Source organism: Mesoplodon mirus (genome assembly GCF_964341445.2).
Source record: "Mesoplodon mirus genome assembly, chromosome: 5".
NCBI classification, from domain to species: Eukaryota; Metazoa; Chordata; class Mammalia; order Artiodactyla; family Ziphiidae; genus Mesoplodon; species Mesoplodon mirus.
Window position 1 is genome coordinate 35,009,197 of NC_138980.1, and position 13,878 is coordinate 35,023,074.

The window sequence follows — 13,878 nt, forward strand, 5'->3', positions numbered from 1 at the left end:
GCTGCATCGGCAGGCGGACTCCCAACCACTGCGCCACCAGGGAAGCCCACGTTCACTATTTTAAGTGTAAAACTCAGTTTTTTGTATGTCGCTCACATGTGCAACCATCACTTTATAATCTGAAAAAGGTAATAATAGCTTTTAACGTTTCAAATTTCACATGGACTAAAGCCTGATCTGACATAAATTTCCTTGTAGTGTAAAATGCACCCCTGAGGTCTGTGGCCTCTCTTACCTGTGGCTGTGCTGAGACCAGTCCTGCACGGAGTCTGGGGCCTGGGGGTCCGAATTCCCACGGGGCAAAGGTCCCTGGCTGAGGGCTGCTGACCTCCAGCCCAAGAGATGGGGAAGGGGATGGAAGGCGGGCCCTCCCCGTGTCAAAGGTCACCTGTGGGACGGAGCCTGACCCTTCGTTGCACGCGGTGACATCACTGAGTCTTTGTTCTTAAAGGGCACAGACCCAGGATGACCTCGCATCGGGCCGACCCCTGACCCCGAAGGTCACCAGAACAGCACCTCCTGCCCTGTCCCATTCTCGTCCTTCCAGTCCCCGCTCCGGACATGGGGCGCTCCGCAAGGAAACTGAGTCAGGACATCCAGGTCCAGCAGGACAACCACGAGGGGCCGCCGAGTGGCGGGCGGACGGCGAGTCCACCTTGCAGGGAGGGGCTTCCGCTCGGAGACACGTCCCGGGAAGGAGGCCACGTAGGTACCGTCTGAGGCAGACAACACGTGACCTCAGCCGGCCTTTTGCTCGGGTTCCCAGGGAGTCCGTGATGCTTCAAATTAGGGACGGCGGGGGACGGCCTGGAGGACTAACCTCTCATCTGAAAGTAGGGACTGGAGAGCTGCCTAATCAAGGGTCTAGGGAGAATTTGGAAATCCGCCAATCAGGGCGTGGAGTCCCGGAACTCCGCCCAATCAGGGCGCGGGTCCCAGGAGCACCTTCCAATTAGGGTCGGGGGCGGGCGCAATTTCGGCCCCCGTGGTCGTGGCTCTTGTATTTATGCTGCGCTGGTGCGCACGCCGAGCTCATGAGGACGCCGAGCTCATGCGCGCCTGGCCCACGCAGTCCCGGGTGTACGTTCCACATTGCTCTCACTTGCCCAAGTCTCGTGGCCGCCGGCATGACGCCGGGGAGAGCTCAGAGCGAGGCGGAGATGGTGAGTGCCCGAGCCGGGGCCGGAGACAAGGAGGGGCTGGTTCGAACCAGCAAGGAACCCGCTGGAAGCTGACGGGGTCCTGCGTCTCCCTCCCCGCTCCCCCTGCTAGCCTCCACCCCAATAAGCCCTCCGCCCCTGGGTGGGGTCTTGGCGTCCTGTCCCGTCCCCACGCGGGGGTCCCTCCCCGAGTCCTTTGCTGGGTGGGGTCGGAGGGAGGACAGGACTTGGGGAGGGCGGTTGGGGTGGCTGCAGGGGACCCGCTCTGGACCTGACGGTTCTGCTTTCACTCTGGCCTCAGTTTTCAGTAAAGGTAAAATAACGGATCCTTCCCCCCTCCTCTTCCACTTAGAGTAGTAAGTTCCTCAGGTCTGTTCTTGGTCTCCTGGCGCGGAGCGTGTTGTTTCGACTCGTGTTGTTCTGGGAAGGGTCTCAGGAATGTCCTGTCTTCCACTGCAGTTGTGGGGAAAATGCAGAAAGTTCTCTGGAATTAATTGAGGAAACCTCAGCTAAAGTTGGAGTGGAAATGGGCCTATAGCGAGAGCTCTCTGCGTCCCCCTCCCTCTCCCCAAGCTTCATCAATTACTCCAAACAGGTAGAGACCACCCTCTACATCTCCAACCGGAAGGCGCATCTTAATACCCAGCAGAAAGAAAACCTCTCTGGGCCAGGACAGCCCAGCCACTGAGAAGCCTCCATATTTTGGACGCCCAGCTCCTCCAATGGACTCCTCGGTTATTACAGCCCCTCCAGACTACTCCTTTTCCCTGTAATAGTAAGTGCCCCGTCATTATCCTCTGGGTTTGCCGGTGCTCCGTCATAGATTGCAATTACTCCCTCTGTGGCTGAACTCACTTTTGCTGGTAAGATAAGTGGCTGTTACACTGATAAACTTGACAGTACACTGAAATAAGGTCGACAAAGAGGTGGATTCATGTCTTTATATAAAAATAATAGTGACTCTTCCATAAAAGGCACAGAGTTCCTAACGCTCTGGTCCTGTTCCATTTCCTGTTAACACGTGGCATTCAGATTAATGAAAATTCTGTAAAATGTGACCTGTAAAAGCAACTAGTGTTCAATTCTGATTAATTAACAAACTGTTACCATGAGGGAATTAGCTAATTACTCTTACCTGGGTTCTTGGAGCCCTTAATCAGTAGAAATAGATCAGGCCAGGTGAAGAGTTCAGGCAAGGCTTTACTGAGGTTCCTGCTACAGCATGAGGGAGCGAGAACAAGTTACTGGTGCCTTTGCTGGATCCAGGAGGAGGGGCGGGCTGGTCCCTTAAACGGGGTGAGGGTGGGGGTAGGTGGGCGGGTCGGGCCGGAGCGGTGGCTTAGATGGTCTGGCCACCCCCTTGGTGTGCTGTGTGCGGGGATCATGCACAGGATCCTGCTTTTGCTCCCGTACCTCGTTAGTGGCATTTGGGTTTTGGCCTTTTTGTATCTTGTTCTTAATTTGCCCCCACTGCGCATGCGTGCAGTTATTTTTAGTCCCTTAGAGTTGCTTTGCACCTGTTGCTGGAGGAGATGGTTGTCCAGGTGCAAGCACTGCAGCAAAGGGTCCCAGGTCCCAGCCTGTCTCAATACCTGTCTTCTGAAAGGAATAAGCAGGATCCAGTTATTAAAACCATAAAAGTGCCCTAGAATTTCCCTCCTTTACGTTATCCGTGAACACAGGTGGAAGCAGGGATCCTGCAGGCTGCCATTCACACTCTGGGAGGAGGGTCTTTGTTTCCTGTAAATGACCCACGGAGCTTGAAGCAGGGGCATCACCTGGGGTGGGGGACAAGCTGAGCACAAAGCTGAGCCTGCGAGGGAGGTGAAGGGAGGTGCCCTGGGGTCTTGCTGCCCCCCTCACCCCATGCAGGTGGCCTCCAGACCACGGAACTACCACAGGAGGAGCTGTGGACGCCACGATCATGAGGGGAGGGGATCCGCTCCCAGCAGTGCTGGCGGTAGTGTGTCCTCCGTGAGGTGTGCTGTGCTTGCCGTGGGGCTGCTCTTAAATCGTGCGACTTTTGCATTAAGTTAATGATGCCAAAATCATCTTGGCTTTCTGTGCACCGATGCGGAACCGAAATAGGGAGACAGTTTTGAGGAAAAGAAAGAAAAGCTGGATTCTTTGCCAGGCAAAGGGGGGGACACAGTAGGCTAGCGCCTCAAGCACTGTGCCCCCCTCGAGAGGGTAGAGAGAAGTTTTTTATACTCAGGACTCTCGGTCTGGGGTAGGTGATAAGGATCAAAGTTGTGAAGGTGTTGAATTTTTTTCTTGCATTATTTCAAACTGGTCACAGCTGGCATTAGGCAGCCTGGCAACCGGGTCTGGTATCCTTGAACTTACAGGCCTCTGACCTTCTTTCTGAAATAAAGAGCGCTACAAGGGAGTGTAGGGGGAGAAGAGTGCCAGGTGCAGAGTGTAATTCATGTGGATTCCTAGGGTAATCAGCTTTGTGAAGGACAAGTCCAGCTACAAGTGTTTGTTAGTAGTAACAGCTAAAGAATAACCAAGGTTGCTTATCTCTTTCAGGCCCCTTGGCTGGTCTGTGCCTAAGCCCTCCTGTTGCCAAGGTGACCTCTGTCCTGATTCTTTGTTATTATTCATACCTTTACCAAGCAGTGTGTCGTCTGATTTTGCCCCTTCAGTTTCCAGTAAGTGAACGTTAGTTCGTAAATCACCAGTAATGTCACACAGAAGTTTCTCTGGGGTTTCTCAGCCCCAGTCTGTTTCACACGTGCTGGTGTCTGAGGCTCAGCTCTCCCCATTGACTCTTGTGTTCCAGTGCCTTTGCTGCCTGGGTTTTTCCAAGTGTTTTTTTTCTTTTTTTGGCTGCACCATGGCTTGTGGGGACTTAGTTCCCGGGCCCCCTGCAGTAGAAGCGCAGAGCCCTAACCTCTGCATTGCCAGGGAATTCCCCAAGTGCATTTTTTGATTAGTTAGCAATGCTGCGACAGGCATTCTTGTTTTTATCTCCAAGTGCGAGATGTGACTTGAGTTTCTGCACTTCAGAGAAAAAAGCGTGGCTTTGTAGCTTATGGATAAGTTTAAATTTATTCAGAAAATGCTGGTCGTGTCTGGAGTGTATTCTTGCCCGCCTGTTTATTTCTTCCTTGTGGTCCCCGTCGCTGAGTGACCTCGATAAATGCTTGTCCACCTCGAATGGGACCCAGGGTCTCTTCGTGGTGACGTAGGGTTCTTACCGGACAAGGGTGTGGTGGTTCATCTTCTGTGTGATGTGTGTATTTGTATGTTTATTGATTTCTTCAGTTTTCTTTAGATGCTCTGGGCATGAATCCTTTTTCGTTTGCAGGCACTGCCAATATTTTCTCCCCGTGTGTGGTTTATCTTTTCATCCCCTTTATTCTGTGCTGGTGAATGGACTCAAGGTTAACAGGTCCATCTCCTCCTTTGTAGCTTCTTTTTTATTTTCCTTATAGAAGAAAAATCTGTATACAGAAGTCGTGGGACACTTGCCTTTAACTTCTTCTGAAAGTACTTCCCTGGCGGTCCAGGGTTAAGACTCTGTGCTTCCACTGCAGGGGGTGCGGTTTGGATCCCTGGTCAGGAAACTAGGATCCCTCATGCCTCGGGGCTCGGCCAAAAAAAACCCCCCAAAATCTGCATTAAATGGATTATTATACATGACATTGACAGTGTTACCCAGCCCCCTACCCCACTGCCCGTAGACAGCCGTTTGTCATCACCCTGTGGGCCAGTGCCTGCCCCGGAGGAGATTCCTGCCCCACGTCCATTCTTTCCCCAGGTCTGTGGGTCCTTCTTCCTGCTACTGCTGTGTGGCCCCAACTACTGCCCGGACTTAAATGCTTTGATGTGTTTTAGGGAAAGTTCTTCCACCTTGTTCTGTAGGAAACTTGGCTATTCTTAGACATTTGGCTCTCATTTCAGTTTTCAGAAGTAGTTTTTCATAAACAAACCAAAAAACCCGACCTGGTTTTGGATGGAATGGAATTTTGTTAACAGTCTGCATCTGTTTGGGGGAGTTGCCATCAGGATGGCATCGCGTCTCTTTTCCGAGAACTCGCGCTCTCTTTCTTTCTCCTTTGATGTTTTGGGTAATACTTTATAGTTTCCCATTAAGATCGTTTCAGGGACTTCCCTGGCGGTCCAGCGGTTAAGAGTCCGAGCTTCCACTGCAGGGGGCCCGGGTTTGATCTCTGGTCGGGGAACTAAGATCCCGCAAGCCAAGTGGTGTGGCCGAAAAGAAAAAAAAGATCATTTTATGTCCTTCATTAGAGATTGCCGTGGAAGAAACTACAGCTCTCCGCACTGTGTCTGTTTTACTTCCACACAGAACATTTCACTTCTGATACTTCTGGTCACCAGGGCTATAGGGGTTTCCCAGACCCAGCAATTCCGTGACACCAACCAGGTGTCCTACAACCCAACTCAGTTCTGACACCGTCCACCTGGAGACAGTGGCAGACCCCCCACAGGTTAAGGGCTCAGTCCCTAAGGACCGTCCCCCCACTTTAGATGCTAATCGAAAGTAGTTGGTCCCTAGGTTGCCCACAACTTCTGTCTGACTTGGCTACAGATCAGAGTTTCCCATAACCCCCTTCTCAGGTTCAGTTAATTTGCTAGAGTGGCTCTCAGAACTCAGGGAAACATTTGCTTATGTTTACCAGTTTAGTGAAGGATATGATAAAAGATACACACGGACGTCCAGATGAAGAGATAACACAGGACGAGGTCTGGGAGGGTCCCGAGTGCAGGAGCTTCTGTGCCCCTGGACTTGGGGTGTGTCACCCTCCTGGTGTGGATGTGTTCACCTTGAAGCTCTCAGAACCCCCTGCTACTGGGATTTTATGGAGGCTTCTTCACACAGGCGTGATCACTTATTCACTCCGTTTCCAGCCCCTCACCCCTCTCTGGAGGGTGGGGGGTGGGGCTAAAAAGCCCAAGCTTCCAATCATGGCGCAGCCTTTCTGCTGACCAGCCCCATCCCGGAGCCCACCCAGTTGCCTCCACAGAACAGAAGATGCTCCTGGTGCTTTTATCGCTTAGGAATTTACAAGGGTTTTAAGAGCTCTGTGCCAGGAACCCGGGGTAGACATCACTATGTAAATTTTGTATTATTTCACAGACATACTTTAGGACTTAAAATTTCTAACAAATTGAAGAGGTGCCATTAAAGTTAGTTTTAATAGTCTAGGTTATCTTCTAAGAATGTCTTTTAGCTGCTGTTACTAGTGATTCAGAATGCACCAAGATCTGTTTTTGTATTGCATTTCTGGAAACTTACCAAAAACCCTATACTCTGATTATAAGCTTATTCTCTGATTCAACTTCTTTGTGGATCTTCCATATGTAATACTTAGAGTTATTTCATGTTGGACTGTATTTGATTTACAATGTGATAGTTTCAGATGTACAGCAAAGTGATTCAGTTATACATATATCTATTCTTTTTCAATTTCTTTTCCCATTTAGGTTATTATGGAATATATATTTTTAAATTTTATTTAGTTATTTTTGTCTGCATTGGGTCTTCGTTGCTCCGCGGCATGTGGGATCTTCCCGGAGCAGATCTCGAACCGTGTCCCCTGCATTGGCAAGCAGATTCTTAACCACTGCACCACCAGGGAAGCCCTACTATGGAATATTGAGTAGAGTTCCCAGTGGTCTTGTTGGTTCTTGTTGGTTATCTATTTTATATATAGTAGTGTGTGTATTTTTTTAAATTAATTAATTTTTATTGGAGTATAGCTGCTTTACATTGTTGTGTTAGAGTACTGTGTGTATGTTAATCCCAAGCTCCTAATTTATCCCACCCCCCAGGTTTACCCTTTGGTAACCATAAGTTTGTTTTCGAAATCTGTGAGTCTGTTTCTGTTTTGTAAATAAGGTCATTTGTATCATTTTTTCAAATAAGATCCAACATATGAGTGTTATCATATATTTGTCTTTCTCTGTCTGACTTACTTCACTTAGTATGACAATCTCTAGGTGCATCCATGTTGCTGCAAATGGCATTATTTCATTCTTTGTAATGGCTGAAAAATTTCATTGTATATAGGTACCACATCTTTATCTATTCATCTGTTGACAGACATTTAGGTTGCTTGCATGTCTTGGCTATTGTAAACAGCCCTGCAGTGAACACTGGGGTGATGTATTCTTTCAAAGCATGGTTTTCTCCAGATATATGCCCAAGAGTAGGATTGCTGGATCATATGCTAGCTCTATTTTAAGTTTTTTAAGGAACCTCCATACTGTTCTCCATAGTGGCTGTACAAATTTACATTAATACCAACAGGGTAGGAGTGTTCCCTTTTTCCCACACCCTCTCCAGCATTTATTATTTGCAGACTTTTTGATGATGGCTCTTCTGACTGGTATGAGGTGGTATCTTGTAGTTTTGATTTGCATTTCTCTAATAATTAGCGATGTTAAGCATCTTTTCATGTGGCTCTTGGCCATCTGTATGTCTTCTTTGGAGAAATGTCTATTTAGGTCTTCTGGGTTTTTTTTTGTAAGATTTTTAAAAATTTTTGATGTGAACCATTTTTAAAGTCTTTTTGAATTTGTTACAATATTGCTTCTGTTTTATGCCTTGGTTTTTTTAGACACGAGGCATGTGGGATCTTAGCTCCCCGACCAGGGATCGAACCCACCCCATGCATTGAAAGGCAAGGTCTTAACCACTGGACTGCCAGGGAAGTCCCTTTCTGCCTATTTTTTGATTGGGTGTTTTTTGTTTTTTGTTTTTTGTTTTTTTGGCGGTACGCAGGCCTCTCACTGTTGTGGCCTCTCCCGTTGTGGAGCACAGGCTCTGGACGAACAGGCTCAGCGGCCGTGGCTCACAGGCCCAGCCGCTCCACGGCATGTGGGATCTTCCCGGACTGGGGCACGAACCCGTGTCCCCTGCATCGGCAGGCGGACTCTCAACCACTGGGCCACCAGGGAAGCCCGGGTGTTTGTTTTTTTGATATTGAGCTGCATGAGCTGTTTGTAAATATTGGAGATTAATTGCTTGTTGGTTGCATGGTTTCTAAATACTTTCTCCCATTCTGTGGGTTGTCTTTTTGTTTTGTTTATGGTTTCCTTTGCTGTGCAAAAGCTTTTGAGTTTAATGAGGTCCCATTTGTTTGTTTTTGTTTTTGTTTTCATTACTGTAGGAGATGTATCAAAAAAGATCTTGCTGCGATTTATGTCAAAGAGTGTTCTGCCTATGCTTTCCTCTAAGAATTTTATAGTGTCCGGTCTTACATTTAGGTCTTTAATCCATTTTGAGTTTATTTTTGTCTGTGTTTTTACAGAATGTTCTAATTTCATTCTTTTACATTCAGCTGTCCAGTTTTCCCAGCACCACTTACTGAAGAGACTGTTTTCTCCATTGTATATTCTTGCCTCCTTTGTTGTACATTAATTGACCTAGGTGTGTGGGTTTATCTCTGGGCTTTCTATCCCGTTCCATTTACCTATATTTCTGTTTTTGCATCAGTACCACATTGTCTTGATCACAGTAGCTCCGTAGTATAGTCTGAAGTTAGGGAGCCTGATTCCTCCAGCTCCATTTTTTGTTGACCCAAAGATTGCTTTGGCTATTTGGGGTCTTCTGTGTTTCCATACAAATTAAAAATTTTTGGTTCTAGTTCTGTGAAAAATGCCATTGGTAATTTGATAGGGATTGCATTGAATCTGTAGATTGCCTTGGGTAGTATAGTCATTTTGACAATATTGATTCTGTCAATCCAAGAAAATGGTATATCTTTCCATCTGTTTGTGTCATGTTCAGTTTCTTTCATCAGCATCTTATGGTTTTCATAATACAGGTCTTTGCCTCCTTAGGTAGGTTTATTCCTAGGTATTTTATTCTTTTTGGTGCGATGGTAAATGGAGTTGTTTCCTTAATTTCTCTTTCTGCTCTTTTGTTGTTAGTGTATAGAAATGCAACAGGTTTCTGTGTATTAGTTTTGTATCCTGCACCTTTACTGAATTCCTTGATGAGCTGTAGTAGTTTTCTGTAGCATCTTTATGGTTTTCTATGTATAGTATCATGTCATCTGCAAAGAGTGACAGTTTTACTTCTTCTTTTCCTTTTATTTCTTTTTCTTCTCTGATTGCCATGGCCAGAACTTCCAAAACTGTGCTGAGTAAAATTGGCGAGAGTGGACATCCTTGTCTTGTTCCTGATCTTAGAGGAAATGCTTTCAGCTTTTCACCATTGACTGTGATGTTAGTTGTGGATTTGTCATATATGGACTTTATTATGTTGAGGTATGTTCCCTCTGTGCCCACTCTCTGGGGAGTTTTTATCATAAATCGGTTTTGAATTTTGTCAAAAACCTTTTCTGTATCTATTGAGATGATCAGATGTTTAAAGTGATGTATCACGGTGATCGATCTGCAGATATTGAAGAATCCTTATATCCCTGGGGTAAATCCCACTTGATCATGGTGTATGATCCTTTTAATGTATTGTTGGATTTGGTTTGCTAGTCTTTTTTTTTTTCTTGCCCATGCTGTGTGGCTTATGGGGTTTTAGCTCCCTGACCAGAGATCGAAACCAGACCCTCAGCAGTGAGAGCATGGAGTTCTAACCCCTGGACCACCAGGGAATTCCCATGGTTTGCTAGTATTTTGTTGAGGATTTGTGTGTGTGTGTTCACCAGTGATATTGGCCTGCAATTTTCTTTTTTTTTAATTAAATTAAATTTAATTAATTAATTAATTTTTGGCTCTGTTGGTTCTTTGTTTCTGTGCGAGGGTTTTCTCTAGTTGGGGCGAGCAGGGGCCACTCTTCATCGCGGTGCGCGGGCCTCTCACTGTCACGGCCTCTCTTGTCGCAGAGCACAAGCTCCAGATGCGCAGTCTCAGTAGTTGTGGCTCATGGGCCTAGTTGCCATGCGGCATGTGGGATCTTCCTAGACCAGGGCTCGAACCCATGTCCCCTGCATTGGCAGGCAGATTCTCAACCACTGCGCCACCAGGGGAGCCCTGCAATTTTCTTTTTGTTGTGGTATCTTTGTCTGGTTTTGGTATCAGAGTGATGGTGGCCTCATAAAATGAGTTTGGGAGTGTTCCTTCCTTTGCAGTGTTTTGGAATAGTTTCAGAAGCAAGGCATTAACTCTTCTCTAAATGTTTGATAGAATTCACCTGTGAAACAGTCTTGTTCTGGACTTCTGTTTGTTGGGAGTTTTTAAATCACAGTTTCAATTTCAGTACTTGTGATTTTTCTGTTCATATGTTCTATTTCTTTGTAGTTCAGTCTTGGGAGATTGTACATTTCTAAGAATTCCTCCATTTCTTCTAGGTTGTCCATTTTATTGGCATATAGTTGCTTGTAGTAGTCTCTTATGATCCTTTGTATTTCTGTGGTGTTTGTTGTAGCTTCTCCATTTTCATTTCTAATTTTTTTGATTTGAGCCCTCCATTTTTTTCTGGATGAGTCTGGCTAAAGGTTTATCAGTTTTGTAGTTTATCTTTTGAAAGAACCAGCTTTTAGTTTCATTGATCTTTTCTATTACTTTCTTTGTCTCTAATTTCTTTCATTTCTGCTCTGATCTTGATTTCTTTCCTTCTACTAACTTTGGGTTTTGTTTGTCTTTCTTTCTCTAGTTGCTTTAGGTGTAAGGTTAAGTTGTTTATTTGATGTTTTTCTTGTTTCCTGAGGTACAACTGTATTGCTGTAAACTCCCTTCTTAGAACTGTTTTTGCTGTGTCCTGTAGGTTTTGAATCGTGTTTTTGTTTTCATTTGTCTCTAGGTATTTTTGATTTCTGCTTTGATTTCTTCAGTGATCCATTGGTTGTTTAGTATTATATTGTTTAGCCTGTATGTGTTTGTGTTTTTTACAGTTTTTTCTTGTTGAATTATAATTTCATAGCATTGTGATCAGAAAAGATGCTTGATATGATTTCAGTTTCATAAATTTACCGAGGCTTGCTTTGTGGCTCAGCGTGTGTTCTATTTTGGAGAATGTTCCATGTGCTCTTGAGAAGAATGTGTATTCTGCTGCTTCTGGTTGGAATGCTCTATAAATATCAATTAAGTCCATCTGATCTAGGGACTTCCATGTTGGCACAGTGGTTCAGAATCTGCCTGCCAATGCAGGGGACACAGGTTTGAGCCCTGGTCTGGGAGGATCCCACATGCTGCGAAGCAACTAAGCCCATGCGCCACAACTACTGAGCCTGTGCTCTAGAGCCCGTGAGCCACAACTACTGAGCTCGCATGCCACAAGTACTGAAGCCCCCGCACCTAGAGCCCATGCTCCAAAACAAGAGAAGCCACTGCATTGAGAAGCCTGTGCACCAGAATCAAGAGTAACCCCTGCTCACCGCAACTAAAGAAAGCCCATGCGCAGCAATGAAGAACCATCACAGGCAAAAATAAATAAATAAATAGGCATTAAAAACACTCAGTGTATAAATAAATAAATAAAAAATAGGGCTTCCCTGGTGGCGTAGTGGTTGAGAGTCCGCCTGCCGATGCAGGGGACATGGGTTTGTGCCCCGGTCCGGGAAGATCCCACATGCCATGGAGCGGCTGGGCCCATGAGCCATGGCCGCTGAGCCTGAGCGTGCAGAGCCTGTGCTCCGGAACGGGAGAGGCCACAACCGTGAGAGGCCCATGTGCTGCAAAAAACAAGACAAAACAAAAATAAATAAAAAATAAAAAAATCCATCTGGTCTAATATGTCATTTAAAACCTATGTTTCTTTATTGGTTTTCTGTCTGGATGGTCTGTCCATTGATGAAAGTGGGGTGTTCAAATTCCCCACTATTATTGAGTTACTGTTAAGTTCTCCTTTGATGGCTGTTAGCTTTTGCCTTATATATTGAGGTGCTCCTCTGTTGTATGCATATATATTTACAATTGTTATATCTTCTTCTTGGATTGATGCCTTGATCATTATGTAGTGTCCTTCTTTGTCTCTTGTAACAGCTTTTATTTTCACGTCTGTTCCATCCGATACGAGTATTGCTGCTCCATCTTTCAGTTGATTTCCATTTGTGTGGAATACCTTTTTCCATCCCTTCACTTTCAGTCTGTATGTGTCCCTAGATATGAAGTGGGTCTTTTGTAGACAGCATATGTACAGGTCTTATTTTTGTATCCATTCAGCCAGTCTGTCTTTTGGTTAGAGCATTTAATCCATTTATGTTTAAGGTAATTATCGATTTGTATGTTCTTATTGTCATTTTCTTAATTGTTTTGGATTTGTTTTTGTAGGATTTTTTTGTTCTCTTGTGATTTGATGGCTAACTTTAGTGTTGTGTTTGGATTCTTTATTCTGTTGTGTGTGTGTATCTATTGTAGATTTTTGGTTTGAGGTTACCATGGAGTTTTGATATAGCAGTCTATATACATACAAGATTGTTCTCAGTTGCTGGTCTTTTAATTTCAAATGCATTTCCAGTATCCTGTATTTGTATTTTCTCTTCTCACGATTATTGGTTTTGATGTTATATTTGTATGTGGATGATTTCCTACCTCTGCTGTATGTTTGCCTTTAGTGGTGAGCTTTCCCATTTATAATTTCCTTGTTTGTAGTTTTGGCCTTTTCTTTGCCACCTAGAGAAGTTCCTTTAGCATTTGTTGTAAAGCTGGTTTGGTGGTGCTGAATTCTCTTAGCTTTTGCTTGTTTGCAAAGCTTTTGATTTCTCCGTTGAATCTGAATGAGAGCCTTGCTGAGTAGAGTATTCTTGGTTGTAGGTTTTTTCCCTTTCATAACTTTAAATATATCGTGCCACTTTCTTTGGGCCTTTCTGTGGGAAAATTTCTGCTGGAAAATCACCCTATCGCCTTATGGGGATTCCCTTTTATGTTATTTGTTGCTTCTCCCTTGTTGCTTTTAGTATTTTCTTTTTGTCCTTAATTTTTGTAAGTTAAAAAAATCTTTATTTATCTGTTTGGCTGTGCTGGGTCTTAGTTGCGGCACGCAGGATCTTCAGTCTTTGTTGCGGCACGTGGAATCTTGAGTTGCAGCATGAAGGATCTTTAGTTGCGGCATGCGAACTCTTAGTTGTGGCATGCAATCCCTTAGTATGGCATGTGAACTCTCAGTTGTGGCATGTGGGATCTTCTTGGACCAGGGCTAGAACCTGTGTCCCCTGCACTGGCAGGCGGATTCTCAACCACTGTGCCACCAGGGAAGCCTGGGATTGTAGTTCTTGATTCAGGTGTCTGCCCCCTGGTGGGTGAGGCTGGCGAAGGGCTTGTGCAGACTTCCTGGTAGGAGGGACTGATTCTTGCCCACTGGTGGGTATAGCTGGGTCTTGTCCCTCTGGTGGGCAGGGCTGTGTCAAGGGGTGTGTTTAGTGGGAAGCTGTAGGCTCAGGAAGACTGTCTTCCAATGGGCAGGGATGTGTTCCCGCCCTGTTGGTTTTTTGGCCTGAGGCGTCCCAGCACTGGAGCTTACAGGCTGTTGGGTGGGGCCAGGTCTTGGTGAGAAAAATCTCAGCCTCCAGGCGGGTTCACACCAATGAGCACTCCCCAGAACTTACACTGCCAGTGTCTCTGTCCCCACAGTGAGCCATAGCCGCACCCCACCCCCCCACGCCCCCGCCTCCACAGGACATCCTCCAACATCAGCAGGTAGGTCTGGCCCAGCCCCTTATGAGGTCACTGATTTTCCCTGGTGTGCTCGAGACCTTGTGTTCCTCCTCCAAGAGTAGAGCTTCTGTTTCCCCCAGTCGTGTGGAATTTCGGTGATCAAACCCCAGTGGCCTTCAAGCCCAGCTGGTTT

The 13,878-nt window shown here is 45.8% G+C and overlaps 1 long non-coding RNA gene across 4 annotated transcripts in view; it reads left to right on the forward strand.

Moving 5' to 3' along the window:
* Positions 1 to 367: 367 nt before the first annotated feature.
* Positions 368 to 13,878, forward strand: part of LOC309805744 — a 43,359-nt gene continuing 29,848 nt past the window's right edge. For 2 of the 4 annotated variants that reach the window (XR_014294299.1, XR_014294300.1), the window contains exon 1: positions 688 to 1,163. This is a non-coding gene — a long non-coding RNA (uncharacterized lncRNA). Of the gene's footprint in view, positions 1,164 to 1,755; positions 1,936 to 13,878 lie in introns of all 4 variants that reach the window. The other 2 variants (XR_014294297.1, XR_014294298.1) reach the window with 2 other exon arrangements.